General features: G+C 32.7%; 1 pseudogene; it reads left to right on the top strand.

The window, feature by feature from the left end:
• The first annotated feature begins 4610 nt into the window (after nucleotides 1-4610).
• LOC149560177 (adenylate kinase 4 pseudogene) lies at nucleotides 4611-5345 on the top strand (annotated as a pseudogene).
• The last annotated feature ends 309 nt before the right edge of the window (nucleotides 5346-5654 follow it).

Here is a 5654-nt window from a genome sequence, read left to right as displayed (position 1 = left end):
GGTATTAGATCATAAGGAGGAACCAAGCAAGATGATTAGGTGATCTAGAATATATTAATGAGGTTAATGCTACCATTTAAGCAAGTAGTTCAAATGATACAGTTGTTGATCTCTTATACAAAAGATTTCAAAAAGGAAACATTACTTGGGAGACTTCAAGTAGTTGAGAATGAGATTAGATACTCCAAAGAATTGACCAGAATAGAAATAGCTTTTAGTGACCTAAATATTTGACCTAATTTATCAATGAGCACAAGACCTAGATGAGAATTTTCTAGCATTAGTAGATCTAATGAGGACAGAAAGACAAAAGAAGGAGTCATCCTTCTAGTAAGAAGAGAAAAGGATGGTTAGAAAAAATATAACTGTTGGACTTGTAATGAGTTTGGTCATTATGCATCTAGGTTTCCTGACAGAGAGAAAAAATGTAAAGGAAAGTTCAAACTTAGAAGAGATAGAGAGTGTTTTTATAGAAATGAAGAAGATTATTTTGATGAACAAGCAATAAGTGCTAGTGATGACAAAATAGGATTTCTAGCTATTAAAGAAGAAAGTCTAGAGAAGATGGCTTTGGTATCATAGGTTGAAAAGAAATTTGATTGGATAATTAATAGTGGTTGTTCACATCATTTGACTAGTGATATGAACAAGTTTTTTGACTTCAAAATTAATGATGGAGGGTTTGTTGGATTTGGAAACAATGCAACATGCCATGTTAAAGATATTGGATCTATAACTCTTGATGATAAAATTGGCATCGAGGATGCATAGTTTGTTGATGGTTTGAAACACAATCTTCTGACTATTGAAATAGTGGATAAATGTTACCAGTTATAGTTCATAAAGAATACATACATGATTAGAGAGAAATATGGAAAAGTAATTGGAATAGGAATCAAATCTAGAACTAATGCATTTCAGATGAATCCAACTAAAATGACATGTTTGATTCTTAAGGTAGATGACAATTGGATATGACATAAGAGATTTTGTCATATAAATTTTGATAGCATTGTGAAAACTGGTAAATGATTGTAGTTAGAGATTTAACTAATGTTGTTAAGCCTACTAACAAAATTTTCAAGAAGTGTATATTGGCAAGGCATACCATAACTTCTTTTCCTAGAAAGAAGTTTACTACTACAACAAAGTTGGAGATTGTACATATAGATCTTAGTGGTCCTATGAAGAATAAAGGATTCTATGGTGAAAGATATTTCATTAATTTAGCTAATGACTTTTCTAGAATTATGTGGGTTGCATTTCCTAAAGAAAAATCTAAGGCATTTGACAAGTTCAAGATATTCAAGAATAAATTTGATAATGAATTAGGTAAGAAGATTAAAAGTTTAAGATTAGGTAGAGGAGAGTTTACTTCAACTGATTTTAACATCTTTTGTGAAGCTAATGACATCAAAAGACAATTGGAAGAAAGTTATGAAAGAAGAATTGAATTAGATACTGAAGAATGAGACATGGAATCTATCCCTAGACTAGAAGACAAGAATGTGTTAGGAACAAAATAGGTATTTAGGAACAAGATGAATGAATAAGGTGAAGTTGTAAGGAACAAAGATAGATTGATATGTAAGGGTTACTAGAGGAAAGAAGGAATAGAATATGACAAAAAAATTCTCTTGTGGCAAGAATAGATGTAGTAAGGTTATTATTAGCCTATCTAGCACATAAGAAATTCTAAGTCTATCAAATAGATATCAAGTCAACAATTCTAAATGGAGAACTTGAAGAAGAGGTATACATAGGATAGCCTAAAGGTTTTCCTTTAATAGATGGAAATGACATAGTATGTGGATTAAAGAAAGCATTGTATGGCTTGAAGCAAGAACCCTACACTTGGATTGAGCAGAGGTATAAAAAATAGTGATCTATACTAGAATGAAATAGATGATGAATTGATGATTTAGGTAATATTTGTTGATGATATAATATTTGGAGGAAATAATAATGAAAATAACAAGTTTTTAGAAGAGATGAAGAAGGAATTTGAAATAAGCATGATAGGAGAAATGAAATACTTCCTAGGATTACAAATTGTGCTAAAAGAAGGAATCTATATTTCTTAGACTAAGTATTCAGAAGATCTATTAAAATGTTTTGGTTTGGAAACATGTAAACCAATTGGAACACCTATGGTAAGTGGACACAAGTTATCTACAAAGGATGAGACACCTACTATTGATTAGAAGAAGTACAGATAAATGATCAGAGGGTTGTAATATCTAACTCACATAAGGCCAAATATAGAAAATGTGGTTGGAATTGTTGCAAGATTTCAAGCTAATCCTAGAGAAGAACATTATGAAATAATCAAAAGGATATTTAGATACTTGTTGTAATTTTGACCCAGTTGACTAAATTGATGAAATTCATTTTGCATTGTATTTTAGAGTTCAATGACTTGTTATGTTTCAATTTTGAGCTTATCATGAATCTGTTTGATCAGTTTTCAAACACGATTCCAAACACCATTTGTAACTTTTTACTAGTGTTAGTAAATGCAGATTAGTTAGTACCCCTGTTCATGATGTCATATCTCAAAATCTATGATAGGTTAGATCAAATGGAATTTACCACTATATTGTACTCTAAAAATACTTTAAGTGTGCTATTTTTCACATCTTGATGAATCTGTCTACACAATATGCCAAGTCCATTCTATTTGCAAAAAATGCTTTTCTACCATTGTTTCTAAGATACAAAATCTAAGTAGCCCACTTTGCATGCTTGCCAAATGCTTCTTGTGATTCATCATGAGCCCAAATTGTAGATTTATACTATCTTCTTGGTATTGAACTAACACTCCAGCTTTCATTTCCCCAAGCATTAGTTTGCCCAATTTTCAAAGCCAAAACTGAATGCAATTTATTGTTTTCTAAGATGTTTTCTTGTAGGAAATTCTAAAAGGGAAACTTTGATATTAAAGATCTTTTGACTGAAAAATTTTCATGTGATGAGATTTGACAAGGTAAGAGTGTGTGGTACAAAGAATTATCATATCTAATTTTAGAGCCTAGTCAAGTTTTCTTGTCAGTTTGCAGAGTCAGTCAAAGGACCTCCTGGCACCAAATTGACAAGTTGTAGAAAGAGCTAAAGTGAGTTTTTAAAAAGTTAAAAGAGTGATGCAAACTGATTAATTATTCATCAAATCATTATTAGATGTTCAATAGGTCACTTTGGTAGTTTAGTTGTTTGGAAACAATTTTTATTTTATTTTATGTCGAACCCACTTTGGGGCCTAACTGATCTTGTCAGAATAATAGGCAATCATGGGATTTTCAAGATGAGTAAAAGGGGATTAGAATGAATTTATTTTATTAAAATGTTATAGTCTAATAATGATTGTAAATGATGATTGGTATGATTGGGATATCAAGATGAATGTGTCTCAACTCAGCTATAAAGATGCTTGTTTCAAACTATATTTTATTTTTCTAGTTTTGAAATGTGACAAAGGAGGATACTGCAAATATCCCTTAGCTTCATTCTTTAGTCAGAAGACTTCCAAATCCACTTAGTTCTGAAGTGTTTTTGTAACATATATCTCATCAAAATGTTGTGGTAGGAACAAAAAATCATAGTTCTAGTTTTGCTAGGCTTCACTTTCCTATTAAAAAATGATTGAAGCATAAAGGGAAGGGACACCGAATGTTAGTTTTCTTTTTTAAGGGCAGCCCTACTAGAATATGTTCAATTAATTAATACAATTATGGATTGTCAGATCTTGCCTTAGTTTTTTTATAGATCATAGCAAGCCAACTCATTTACTAGCTTCATGAGGAGGCATTATTGGTTGGCATGAAGGTTGAGAGGGGTTACTTAAGTCTATCTTTTTAGTTGGACAGTAGTGAATGTCTTGCTTTAGTTGCCAGCATCAATCAAAGGGGGTATTGTCTTAGCTAGTGGCTAATTTTAAATGATACTAAGCTAGATGTTGGATTGGTGAAATATGATCTTGTAAGTATTGGAATGGAAAATAAAAAATTCTTGGGACTGTTACCTCTAGAGGCACTATATGGTGTTCTAATGGATCTCATATATTATGTAGCAATGGTGGAGAATCATGAGTTATGTTTTATGTAATGTTTAAAAGAATAAATTCCTACTTTTTATTAGCATAACCCTTTGATAATGGAAACCTGATGCACATAGTGGAAAACATCTTCTCAAGTCAAACACTAGTGGGAGGGGAGGTATCTTCTTTGAGGATGACATGAAATGAGAGGAGGAACCAAATAAGTGAGGAAAGCCAGAGGAAGCCCTCTAAGTAACAATGAGAAATGGATTTGAAATGATTCATTTTATTCTTGTGGACCCATGAATTCATTACTTCACACCAGTAATGGTTAACAATGGCTTACAAGGAGCACCCAAAATAGGAGACTAGGGACAAATGTGGTAGTAGGGGAGATGTCCTCTAGATAAGGTTAGTGGTTTTCAAATGTGTTGCAAATGCTATGTAAGATGCAACATCAAAGGACATTGCAATCCACACATTAAAGTTAACTCACAAAGCGGTAGGAGGAAAGAGTTGTCAGTGACAAAAAAGCTCACGACATTGGTGGAGAAGGCAAGGGGAGTAGTAGAGGATAATGGTGACTACTAATGGTTTTGATCTGGGGAATGTGCCCTCTCTTAATCTCATGACCAAGCTAGTTTGCCAAATGAAATGTGTCAACAAGCTTGATAAATGCCTCATTTTAGTTAGTCCTCCTAGATCGGGGAAGGGCACTCAATCTCCATTTATTAAAGATGAATATTGCTTGTCACTTGGCAACTAGTGATATGGTAAGAGTAGTTGTATCTACTAAACTCTCTTGGAGATAAAAGCTAAGGAGGCAATGGATAAGGGAGATCTTGTCTCTAATGACCTAGTTGTTTGTATTACTGATGAAGCTATTAAAAAGATGTCATGCCAAAAAGGCTTTATTCTTGATGGTTTTCCCCATAAAATTGTTCAAGATTAGAAGCTTAATGAGATATTGGAAAAATAAGGGACCAAAATTGATAAAGTACTAGATTTTTCTATTGATGATGTAATTCTGAAGGAGTGGATAATTAGTCATTGGATGCATCTGGCTAGTGGATGATCATATCAAACAAAATTTTCCCCTCCAAAAGTTCCTAGTGTTGATGATGTCATAAAGGAGCCATTGATTCAACAGAAGGATGATAATGTAGAAGTTCTTAAGTCTAGGCTGAAAGCATTTCACAAACAAATAGAGCCTATTATTAATTATTATGTGCAAAAAGGCATTGTTAGTAAGCTTCATGGTAAGAAATCTTCTAAGGATATTGCCTAAGAGATTTAGAAAGCATTTTCATAGGAGTGAATGAGCTATTTTTGTAACCTTTGAAGATTTTTCTAAGTTATAAGATTCAATTCTTTTATCTAATGATTTGGCACATTATCAGATCAGCCATAACGAAATTGCAATCCTCAAGGTAGTTCACAAGTAGAAATAGGGCATAGTAGTAGGAAAACCTTTTTGTTTGTTTATCTCACATTCATTGTGGGCCATCATTCTCATGTGTTTAAATACTATTTGACTCACTTTGTATGTTATCTACAAGAAAAAAGGCTTTTACAAGTCATGGCCTCTGTGGTGGGCCCAACCTAGTTGTTGATAGTAGGA

This window comes from Cupressus sempervirens, chromosome 4 (genome assembly GCF_028749045.1).
Source record: "Cupressus sempervirens isolate cs-2001-9-10 chromosome 4, ASM2874904v1, whole genome shotgun sequence".
Lineage (NCBI taxonomy): Eukaryota > Viridiplantae > Streptophyta > Pinopsida > Cupressales > Cupressaceae > Cupressus > Cupressus sempervirens.
The sequence above is the reverse complement of the archived record's forward strand: the minus strand, read 5'-3'. Positions and strand labels throughout refer to the sequence as shown.